We start from the raw sequence: 12,676 nt of genomic DNA, 5'->3' as shown, positions 1-12,676 counted from the left end.
TAAAAGATGTTCTCCCATCTAACCTATTACTCTAATTGTTGTGCATCTTTCTATGGAAAGAAATTATTTTTTAATAGGGAAGCTTCCAATGGTGTAGATGGGACACTAAACTCTGCTAGTGGGAACTGTGTGGCATTGTACCCCTGTTATCTTACAATCTTGTTAAATAACTAATAAAAAATTTTAAAGTTTATTTATTTGTATTTGGTAGGACAGAGAGAAATTGAGAGGGGAAATAGAAAGGTAGAGAAAAAAAGAGAGCCACTTGCAGCACTGTTTCACTAAAACAGAAACCTCCCTCTTCAGGTGGGGAGTAGGGACTGGAACCCAGGCCTTGCATATGGTAATATGTACTCTCGGTTGGGTGCCACAACCCAGCCCCCCAAAAAATTATATTTTAGAAATATCCTTGAAATTCAATGAATTGCAATGTAGTTGAGATTAATTTTTATTTTTTAAATTTTCTTTCTTTGTTGGGGGATTAATGATTTACAGTCAACAGTAAAATACAATCGTTTGTACATCACCACATTTCCACATAACAGCACAACCCCCACTAGGTTGTCCTCTGCTACTAGATCCTCTGAGATTTATTTTTAATGAGCCACTTACCACACAGTATACAAGGTGTTAATACTGTACACAAATTAATACTGTTGATGGAAGAATTATAAATAAAATCAGATATTATCATATAATGGCAACATAAGAGCTGTAGACTCTTAAAAAGTAATTAACTAGATGATGATTCGAACACAATGCATGGCCTGAGCTCTGCAAGGAGGCTACTTCAAAACTGGGAAGTTAGGCCACCAGGTTCCAGATGCTAAGGTGATGCTAACCTGACTTCCCTGGGCAGAGGACCCTATCAATATGTCCTGGAGCCCTGCTTCCCCAGAGCCCCGCCCCACTAGGGGAAAAGAGAGACAGGTTGGGAGTATGGATCCACCTGTCAATGCCCATGTTCAGCAATGAAGCAATTACAGAAGCCAGACTTTCCACCTTCTGTACCCCATAATGATCCTGGGTTCATACTTCCATGAGGTTAAAGAATAGGAAAGCTATCAGGGGAGGGGATGGGATATGGAACTCTGGTGATGGGAACTGTACCCCTCTTATCCTATGGTCTTGTCAGGGTTTCCATTTTATAAATAACTAAATTTTTAAAAAAGTAATTAACTTGTCCACTACATAGGTGAAAATAGATCTAGATATTAAAAATATAATATTCAGATAAAAGCAAATCATGGAACTTGTAATATTGGCATATAACAGTCATGCCCATTAGTTTAAAACACACACATGTTTGCATGCACACAGTAGCAGATATGTGTACACAATTAGAGGATCTGGAAGGTTTCACATCTACATGTACTTGCTGAAATAAGGCTTGAAATAATGCTGAAGAGAAATTTAAGGCTATCTACAAAATCCTATGAAGAAACATGAGCTTGGAGGCATGTCATCCAAAATAGTAACTGGAATTGATTCTGCATAGTAAGATAATGTAAATTTTTTCTGTGTTCCTTAGCAGTTCTCTAAATTATTTGCATTTACAAAACTAATAGTAAAAGCAAAGATGACTTGATAGATTCATGTCAGAGGAGTTCACTATCATAGTGATCAAAGACATTCTAGTAAAATAATAAAAGTAATTTGGAATATAGGTTGAATAGCCATGGGTAGAAATAAATAAGCATAGCAATTTAATTTCAAAGAATCACACAACCAAAAAGATTGATACAGAAAATTTAATATCTGTATATATTCAACAATTAATAAGTTTTAAAATACAAAAATTGATGCCAAGATTAAATTATATACATATACACCTGAATAAGAATATTCAGGTCCAGAGTGAAGCAAGTTGATTTTTTCTAAAAGATATTTCCTCTTGCCATTTCTGCTAAATTACAGAGCAGAGCAGGAGCAAATGATAGTGTGATATGATAATTGCTGTGTTTGAAAGCATACTAACCTAGAAGGCTAGTCTTCTTATAAAAGAGGGAAGTAAGGCCTTCAGAAGATAAAGTCACCAGTCATGAAACTCAATTTAGATCCCAGCTATATCAATGACACCAAAATACAGTTTGACAAGGTCAGTCATGTCTTGACTTTCTTTGATAGTGAAACAGTAATCAGTTTTGACATGCTGAATCATAAGAATTATGAGTACAAATTGTAATGTATGTTCCAAATACCAAGTTTTAAACTTTACCGATTAATGCAGACACTTTTTAGAAATTTGTTGTAGTTAAGTCCATTTTATTCTGATCTATTTTATGTAAAGTAAGATTATGTTAAATTCAAAGAAATGTTAGCATAAATTGTAAATGGAGAACATGAAAAGGTTAACATGAATTCTCTGTTTTAGCACCTGTAAAGGCTAGATTAAAGGAATACACACACACACACACACACACACACACACACACACATTTATTTTTAAAGAATTTGGGGGCCAGATGGCAGCACACCTTGTTGAGCACATATGTTATAATAATGTACAAGGACTTGGGTTCAAGACTCCCGTCTTCACCTGCAGGGGGAAAGCTTCATGAGTGGTGAAGCATGGCAGCAGGTCTCTTTCTCTCTCTCTCTCCCTCGCTCTCTCTCTTGCTCTCTAATTTCCCCCTCTCAATATAATTAAAAAAAAAGAATTTGTAGGGGCCAGGTGGTGATGCACCTGGCTAAGTGCACGCTTTATAATCCACAAGGACTGGGGTTCAAGCCTCTAGTTCCCACCTGCAGGGTGAAGCTTCATAAGTGGTAAAGTGTTGGTCTGTTTCTAAATTCTGCTTCTAAGACCCCTTCTGTTGCATGGCTTGACGCTGTGGTCTATTTACATAATCATTGTTTTGCCTGCATTGGTTTAATCTTCACTGGTTGGCGCTCTTTTTCCACTCCGCCCCCTCTTCTAGTCACATCCTGTTTACCACATTTTAATCCCCACCGGTTCTCGCACTTTTCCCTTCTCCCCACCGCCTATCCTAGTACATCCTCTTCCGACCTTCCGCCTCAGGAGATATAAAGGACAGGGGCTTTCTAATGAAGAGAGATTAGATTAGATAGCTTGCATTGCATTCCTCATCAATAAAGATTGAACTGCGTCCCACTCAGCCATGAGTCCCTGGTCGTCTCTCTTCCGCCTATGAAGCTAACCCACCAGTAAAGTAGGATTGCAGGTGTTTCTCTGTCTCTCTATCTTCCCCTTCCTTCTCAATTTTTCTCTGTCTCTACCCAGTAGTAAATAAATGAATAAATAAATAAATAAAATGACTTAAAATTTGTGTGAAAGTTTTATACCAATAACAGAAAATAAATTTTATGTGAATAATAATAATCATAGAGGGCCCAAGTGAAGAATCAATTAGAACCTGACAAATCTATCTAGCGCACTGCACAGCATAAGTTTGATTGCTCAAGAAAATAAATATAGCAGCTTGAGAAAAAGAAGAAATACGGTAGTCTGGAGAGTCATCAGATGCTAGAAATAGGCCCACCCCAGCAATAACTTTCTTGGGGATATAGTAAAAGAAAACAAAGACCCTATCCAAAAAGTCTGTGCTCACTTATGTTCATAGCAGCACAGTTTATAATAATAGTTCAACCCAGATACCTAAAGACAGATGAGGGGGCTAGGAAAGTCATGATATATATATAAAATGGAGAAATAAACATCTGTTAAAACTATGAAGTCATCATCTTTGCAATATCTTGGATAGAACTTGAATGTATTATGTTGAGTGAGATAATCCAGAATGAGAAGGATAAATACAGAATGATCTTACTCAAAGGTGAAAATGAAGAAACAAGGACAGGAAGGGGAAAAAATAAGGTGAAACTTATTGTACCAAGCAAAGGACCCTCGAGAAGGCAAGAAAAAGATGACTTGGAGAGACACTGGGTTCCTAGTGTACGCTGGAGGAAGAAAAACTCAGGTTAGGGGACTGAGTGTCTTGGAAATCACAGCTTGTGCTTATGTGTCAACAACAACTTTACTATAAACTATTAACCCCCAAGTAAAGTATATTACACATGAAAGAAAGAAAAAATATAACAGAAAAGGAGAAAGAAAAGAAATATGACAAAATTTGTTTTAAAAACTGTGAAGAGGGAGTGGGCAGTAGCGCAGTGGGTTAAACGCAGGTGGCACAAAGTGCAAGGACCGGAGTAAGGATCCTGGTTCGAGCCCCCAGCTCCCCACCTGTAGGGGAGTCGCTTCACAAGCGGTGAAGCAGGTCTGCAGGTGTCTTTCTCTCCCCCTTTCTGTCTTCCCCTCTTCTTTCCATTTCTCTCTGTCCTATCCAACAACAACGACACCAATAACAACAACAATAAAACAACAAGGGCAACAAAAGGGAATAAATAAATAAATATTTTTTTAAATTGTGAAGAATTCATGACTAGGCTATTTTAAAAATAATTTTATTTATTTACTTATTTATGAGAGATAGAACCAGGGCATCACTCTGGAGCATGTGGTATCAGGGATCAAACTCAGAATTCCATGCTTGAAATTCCAAAGCTTTATCTACCGTACCACCTCCATGGCTGCTCAGCCTTTTAAAGAGTGAACTTCTTTAGGGCAGTGGACATAAAAAAAAAAAATACATACTTTTTGTAGAAACATCATTTGTTAGACAGAAATAAATATTTGTCTTGCTCTGCATTCACTGTGGATTTAGTATATGTATCTTCTAGATGACATGGTTCAAATTAGTCTGAACATTGAACATTATACCCTGGGTGGATTTAAGCAATAACAGTTTTCAGAGGAACCATTGTTGCCAGCATGTAACAGCAGAAGCAGTTTCAAGCACAGCAAGGGAGGCAAGTCCTTGAGGGTCTGTCTAGCCAGCCTTATTATTATTATTATTTTTAATCCTGTATTTATGTTTGCTTGTTTGACAGAGGGAACTATTTGTGTAATTTCTAGATTCTCCTCCTCAGGTCTCAAATAACACTTCATGAAATTCAATGCACTTCTAATTGAGAGCTCACTACTATCAATCTTGCAGTCACTGGGAGGCTGTTAAGGTGGACCAGGACCAAACATGTGAGAAGAAGGAAGTTTATATCCTTCGTTTCTGGTTGGTAGTATTTGTTTAGGTATTTAATACCATAGTAAATACTCTTGTCATGCATATATTTTATTAGTACCATTTACTTGTCTCCTTACTTTCCTCTCTTCTTTCCTGCTTTTCCTTTTTGCCCTCCTCTTCTTACTCTTTCTTTTTCATTTACTGAGAACATACATTCACCTCTAAATTAAATTTTTATGTAGGCTCAGGGGACTAATCCAATGACAAGAATAAAGTAATATATACAGAGAAGCAGTGATTGATAACACAAAGATCTGAAGGAGGTAAGAGCTGGTGACCAGAGACAGTAATTGCAGAATAAATAAATAAATAAATAAATAAATAAATCTCATTTCTCTAAAGGAGGGAGATTGCTTACAACAGAAATGCATGGTTGGGGGTGGGGGGTGATGCTTGAAAGAGAATGAATGGCATTCTCACATTAAGGTGGCTTGACTACATCTCAATATAGCTTGTAATCAACCACTGAGAGTGACTGTGGTAAGAGTGTGCTTGGCGGGTCTAGAAGCCTGCTAGCACTTAGTGAGTGTGCAGTAGTTGTTTAAAAAGGAGAGTTTACCTGGTGCATGATGGTGCGAAAAGGACCTAAGTTGTGGGTGAGAGTGTTTTTGCTGACATTTGTCATAGAGAGAGGAGAGACTGTACGCAATGTGTCAACAAACAATGTGTTAATTAACATGTCCCCATAAGGAAAAATAAATAAATAAATAAAGGATGGATTGACTGAGAAAGTGTTAAAGAGTCACTTAGAGATAAGCATAGGGATCATTAGATGAGAGTAAAACTTCACTAAGTTAACTAAAGTTTTCACAGGAATCACTGCTTTCTTTTCATAATACTCTCCCATCACACTTCAGAAAACACAATCAGGAAAGGTGAAAGGAAGAAGCAATTGGTAGAATCTCCCCAAGCAGATGTGTAATAGAAATCGTGGCAATAGAATAGAGAATTGTTAAGGCAAGGAAATTCTTGAGAAACTGAAGCCAAACATGGCAAGCCATTAGAAAAAATAAACAGATAAACTTCTGATATTTGACAGTCTCTACAGTAGCAACATGAAAATGACATATGACTCCTAAATCGGACTGTCTTTTTGCTTCCAGAAAGTTTCCTTTGTCTGAAGCAGTCTTTCATTTCCTTAGGTAACCTTTACTTCAGTGGATTCAAGGTTTCAGTTTAGAGAGCACTTGCTTTTTTAGGATGTTCTGAGCACTTGCTTTTTTAGGATGTTTTGAATACCCGTATCGAATTTGTTCTCACAGTACTTGAACTTTTCCATCACAGCTGTTTTCATATTACAATATATTGGTCTGGTTATTGGTCTTTTCTCATCCAGGCTACAAAGACTATGGATACCTGACTCCTAGTCAGTCACCCTGGAGGCTGTGAGCAAGCATTTGTTGATTAAATGCAGAAATTCCCTGTACACTTTTCACTAGGTAGCAAATAGTGATTGTAGGTGTTCGAATGTCAAGGAATCCCAGAGAGCTAGATGTTCTAAAGCAGAGATAATCTGACCAGAAATGCACACACATGAAATTAAGGCCTCAGGGGCCAGGTGGTGGCGCACCTGGTTGAGCGGCATGTTACAATGCGAAAGGACACGGGTTCGAGTCCCTGGCCCCCACCTGCATGGGAAAGCTTTGCGAGTGGTGAAGCAGGGCTGCAGGTGTCTCTCTGTCTGTCTCCTCCTTCCCGCTTGATTTCTGGCTGTTTGTATCTAATAAATAAAGATAATACCAAAAAAAAAAAATTAAAAAAAAAAAAAGAAATTAAGGCCTCAGTTTGCAACTAGTAGTAATGGTTTATATTTTTGTTTCTCTTTCTTTCTTTTTTTTTTTTTCTTTTTACCAGAGCACTGCTCAGCTCTGGCTTATGGTGGTAAGATAGATTGAATTTGGGACTTTGGAGCCTCAGGCATGAGAGTCACTTTGCATAACAATTATGCTATCTACCCCCACCCTATATTTTTGTTTTTCTAAAAGAAAAATACAGACTCTACTCTCAAGGCAACTGTAGTCTTATGGGCTATCATACTTACTGAAAGTTATGCTGACTAGTTCACAGAGGAATGTAGATTCTCATGCCAGGTTCACATCTCAGATATTTCTTTCACATACTAGCTCTGTCAACCTGGGCAAGTTGATTATCACTCTGCATCTCAGATTCAAATGAAAACTTCCTTGATGGGACTGATAAGAGAATGAAATGAAGTAATACATGTAAGCTGTTTAGGATAATGCATAACATAGGACTGTTTTACTAGTAGTTAGTAAATATTAAAGAAAGAAAAGAGGAAATCTGGTGGTGATGTTACTAAACTCAGGGTTCATCTACAAAGAGTAAGTGCTTGAGGCAGCACCCCCCCCCCCCCCCCACACACACACACACTCCCAAGTTAGAGAACTGACCCTGGCAAAAAAGTTTCTTTGTATTAAAGCTACACCCTGATAATAAGGTTAGTACAGGGGAAAATAAGTGATTATGAATCATAAAAAAAATCAATATATGTGTCACTTTAGGAAACACTATTGTGTAGACAACACTTGAGACAAAGAAAATGCTGTTGTATGTGTTACATTCAGAAGGATGAAAGAATATTTCACTTTCAAACTGAATAAGAAGTGCCATTAGTCAAAGGAATAATCTGACATATATATAGATATATATGTATATATATATCTATATATACTTTATAGGGATTAATGGCTTACAGTACAGTTATTGACAAGTAGGTATAGCCCCTCATTTCCCTATCATACTGTTTCATAAAAATGTTTTCTGAGGGGCCAGGTGGTGGTGCACCTGGTTAAGGGCTCACATTATGGTGCGCAAGGACCTAGGTTCAAGCCCCTGGTCCCCACCTGCAGTAGGAAAGTTTCATGTGTGGTGAAGCAGGGCTGCAGGTGTCTCTATGTCTCTTTCCCTCTCTATCTTCACCTCCCCTCTCAATTTCTATCTGTCTCTAGTCAATAATAAATAAATAATAATATTAAAAAAATGTTTTCTGATAAATTATTGCTCTGCTGTTGTCATCTAATCCTTGAGTATGTTTAAGAGTGGAAAAGAAAAAAAAAAAAAAACGTGGATTAACAACTATCACCAAGCACTTGCTATTTGCTTTACTATAGCTACATGGCTTGATATAATCTTTTTTTTTTCTTCTTTTCCCTCCAGAGTTATTGCTGGGGCTGTGCCTGCACTACAAATCCACTGCTCCTGGAGGCTATTTTTCCTATTTTGTTGCTCTTGTTGTCATTATTATTGTTGTCATTGCTGTTGTTATTGGAGAGGACTGAGAGAAATCGAGGGGGGTAGACAGAGAGGGGGAGAGAAAGACAGACACCTGCAGACTTGCTTCACCCGTGAAGTGACCCCCCTGCAAGTGGGGAGTCAAGGGATCCAGCCTGGATCCTTAAGCTGGTCCTTGCGCTTTGCACCGTGTGCGCTTAACCTGCTGCACTACTGCCTGACCTCTGGCTTGATATAATCTTAATAACACTGAATAAATATTATTTGAATCATTTTACCTCATGGCTTAAAGATGGCAACCATTATCTTATATTGAAAGTTTTGCAGAGCAAAGATTGAAAGACAAGTCAAACCTAGGCACTTGATTTGTGCCATATATTTACCAATGGGAATTAATTACAAGACTATTATTACTGAAATGGCAGCTACAAATGATTTTCCAGTTGAAAAATATGAAATACCTTCATATCTACAACATTGCTTTGAATATTATTTTTTTAAACTTCATGAGAAAATATGTAAAAAAATGAGTATGTTTATGAACTTATAAGAAAATAAGTCTATTTTCATTTAGCAGTGACTATGTAAATTAGGACTTGTATATTTTTGGTTCATGTACTAAATTTAAAAATTTAGAATTTGTTTACAAAATAGAAAAACCTTTTTGAACAAAGTTGAATATTGGAGGGATATTTTCAAAATCCAAAGAAATGGTGCCTATTTTTGTACTGGTCATTTGTAGTATACAATCATAACTTTCAGTTCTAAATATTTGATTAAGTATAAATACTCCTGTTATACATACTCCTTTTGATACAGTCACACATAGGAAGACAGTAATGTTCCTGCATGTTTTCAATCTTCCCTTCTGAGTAAACAATTTCATCTTACATATATTTTATATATCCATATTAAAATACACAAAATACAAAGAATATAAATTACATTACAAAATATTACACATTATTTTGCTTATATGTTATTTTAAATTAAAAATGCCATAGCTTTCCTTCAATAATCATTGAAATCTTAGCCATTATTGGTCAACCCTTGCTACAGATGAGATAATTACAGAGATAATCATTTGGGATCTTGAAAAGAAAAAAATCAGAGATCTCTCTCCTCCAAAGATTCCAGTTTAATTTGTTTGGGTGGAGATTAGGTATCCACATCTGGATCTGACTCTGAAGGACACCTAGTTAGAACCACTGATTTAAGCAAGTTTAACAGGTACTGAATATAATCTCTTTGTCTGAGCTGTCCTAGTATGTGCCCTCTCACAAAGACCCTCCAATGAGGCATCTGTGCAGATTGGAACAATTCAAGCAGGTCATCTTAAATTTATAAATCTCTCTAATGTATAATCTAAGGTCACATGACTGCAAAAAAGCACTACTAGGGCCACAGACACCAATGATCTACTGCAAGGCTGAGTTTTTCTCAGTGCTGATTAAACTCTAGAGATTTGCCTTTACCTGCACCAGGTTTCCAAATCTAGCATTGCAGGAAACCACACCCAGAACTTGTTTCTCTTGGTTGGGGAGAGGCATTGCATCTGCTTAGTGGGTGCTGGAACTTGTTTGGCCTCTCTTGCCCTTGTCTGGGAATTTTCAAATCTCTCAGGCAACAGCTTGTGTCTAATAGCGCTTTACTAATAGTGAAATATTTGTATGATCATATTCTTTACTCTCTCAACACATTTGAGAAAGTAGAAGATAGAGACATAAGACAGAGTTTTTTGGGGGCAAATAACACACTTGTTACAATGTACAAACCCCCCCCCCCCCAGTGTAAGCACCTGTGCCTTACCTGCAGGGGAAAAGCTTCCACTAGAAGCAGTGCTGCAGGTCTTTCTCCTCCCTCATTTCTCCCTCTCCCCTCAATTTCTCTGTCTCCATCTAATAATAAATAAAATATTAAAAAGAGAAAAAAGATATTCTCAAAATGGGTACATAAAAATAGTTATGAATGTTGGGGCCAGTTTATTTCAGTGGGGAAAAAACTTTTAACAGCCAGTGGTATTCGACTCAGCATTGAAATTGTTATCACCACTCCTTCTGCCTTCTCTAAATGCCTTTGCAAAAAAAAAGAAGTACCCCAGAACACTTAGTTGGTAAGAACTTTTGAGAGATCAAACTGGTTGATAGAATTTATTTAGGTGTAATTTTTTTTAAGTGTGAGACTTTAACACAATCTGGTAGATGTATGTTTAAAACAACATACTGAAAGAAGGGAAAGAATGAAAGAAAATGGGATGAGAATAAAAGATCATATCATAATTGTTTTTGTAAAATATATACATTTTATTTTAATGATTTATATGGAGAGAGAGAGAGGAACACAAGACCAGAGCACTACTTAACTTTCTTTGGTTTATGGTGGTGCAGGGGGATTAAACCTGGGACCTTTCATGAAAGTCTTTTTGCATAACCATTATGTTATCTCTCCTACCCTTAATAAAGAATTATATTCTATTAATTACTTTATGAGTTGTAAAACAAAAATTTGACATGAGCAGAGTACTATCCAAAATACAGTTGCCAGACATCAAGTCTTGGCAGATGGATGCACCGTTAAAGTTTCAGCAAGACAAGAATGAAGTAAATACTCAACCACAGGCAGTTGGTATAGTAACGTGGAAGTCAGAGGAGGGACTAGAAAGGCCTTGGGCCACTGGGCAGCTGCACCAGCCGACTTGCAGTTCTGTCCAACAGCTGGAGTATGAACCCGGCAGCTGTCAGGCCCCTCCCCGCCGACGACCTAGGGGGCGGGGCGGCGGGCGATTGGCTGCGGGCGGAAGCTGGGCTGCTCCTGAGCAGCGCGGAGCCGGGTGGAGGGCCAGTCTGGGCAGGGAGCTGTCTCTGCCCCTCTCGGGCTCCGGCTTAGGCTGCAGTTTCAGAGCTGTCCAGAAAGCGATTTTATTACTATTATTCTTATCTTTTCCAAAGAATGACTGGCATAGAAGCATAATCCTCTCATACTCCGGAGTTGCACTACATTCTCCTGAATCCTGGGTCTCGTGATCGTCATGCTGTGATGTGTGCGGAGGGAGAAATTGGTAAGGGTGACCGAGAGAACCCCTCGGACTGTCTTCCTGCCTTCTGTTTCACTGTCCACTCTCCTTTCTGTTTCTGATCTCTCTGCCGCTTCCACATCTCACCCTCTACCTCTCTCGCTCCTCTCCCCCCACGCCCCGACCCTGCACAATCACGTTCAGGTTTGACAAAGTGGCTCAAAACCAGAAATTAGGATTATTGAACTGAAATTAATTTTTTTAAAAAAAGGGGGAAGAAGAATCAGTGATACCATTTTCGGTCTCTTGACTGCAAAAATAGATTTTTTAAAAATCTATTCTGAATGTAGGGTTTTCTAAAACAAACAAAAAAAGTAAATTACCCAAGGCATAGGCGCGCACCCAAACACATGCCCTTTGCCATTCCTTTGTGAAATGGAGCAGTTTAGAGCGAATCAGGCTCTTTGTGTGGAAGGTAATGAAGAAAGTGGGGGTGGAAATTTTAACCTAGTAAATAAACCTCAAGTTACTTCATTAAGGAATAAAAAAATGTGTGTGTTGAAGCTTATTCGTAAGTAGTTCTTAAAGGAGTGCTACCAGTAACGCAAACACTAACTGATTAACTTAATATTGTTGGGGGCATCCTTCTTACATTATAAAGCATTTAATTATGATTAACCTTGTACAACAGAGATATCTGGCTGTTTAGTGAAACTTCCATTGTGAAAGGACCAGTAACTTGGAGGCTTCCTGTGACTTTAGAAAAGGTATACATATTTAAATGACTTTCACTCTCTCTCTCTTTTTAAATTTTTTATATTTATTTTCCCTTTTGTTGCCCTTGTTTTTTTATTGTGGTTGTAATTATTGTTGTTGATGTCGTCGTTGTTAGATAGGACAGAGAAATGGAGAGAGGAGGGGAAAACAGGGAGAGAGAAAGTCACTTGCAAACCTGCTTTACTACCTGTGAAGTGACGCCCCTGAAGGTGGGTAGCCAGGTGCTCGAACCCGGATCCTTGTGAGGGTCCTTACACTTTGCGCCACGTGCGCTTAACCCATTGGCTACTGCCCGACTCCCTTAAACTACTCTCAATCGCCTTAATCGGAAGGACATTTAACTTAGATGTTCTTTCTTTCTTTCTTTCTTTCTTTCTTTCTTTCTTTCTTTCTTTCTTTCTTTCTTTCTTTCTTTCTTTTCTTTTCTTTTCTTTTCTTTTCTTTCTTCCTTTCTCTCTTACTTCCAGCTAGTCTTTACGTAGTCATATATAATTCTACAGTCTGAGAACAAGCCTTTGAATCTAGCCAT

At 37.9% G+C, this 12,676-nt stretch overlaps 1 protein-coding gene across 8 annotated transcripts in view; it reads left to right on the top strand.

Moving 5' to 3' along the window:
- Positions 1-12,676, top strand: part of ATP10D (ATPase phospholipid transporting 10D (putative)) — a 124,790-nt gene that overhangs the window by 9,389 nt on the left and 102,725 nt on the right. For 5 of the 8 annotated variants that reach the window (XM_060188097.1, XM_060188098.1, XM_060188093.1 and 2 more), the window contains exon 1: positions 11,183-11,415. The exons of 1 other annotated variant lie outside the window; for it this stretch is intronic. The gene's annotated coding sequence lies outside the window, so the exon portion shown is untranslated. Of the gene's footprint in view, positions 1-11,182; positions 11,416-12,676 lie in introns of those variants that run through there. 2 more of the 8 variants (XM_060188091.1, XM_060188092.1) reach the window with 1 other exon arrangement.

This window comes from Erinaceus europaeus, chromosome 3 (genome assembly GCF_950295315.1).
Source record: "Erinaceus europaeus chromosome 3, mEriEur2.1, whole genome shotgun sequence".
In the NCBI taxonomy this organism is placed as follows: domain Eukaryota; kingdom Metazoa; phylum Chordata; class Mammalia; order Eulipotyphla; family Erinaceidae; genus Erinaceus; species Erinaceus europaeus.
This window is presented reverse-complemented; position numbering and strand designations above follow the sequence as displayed.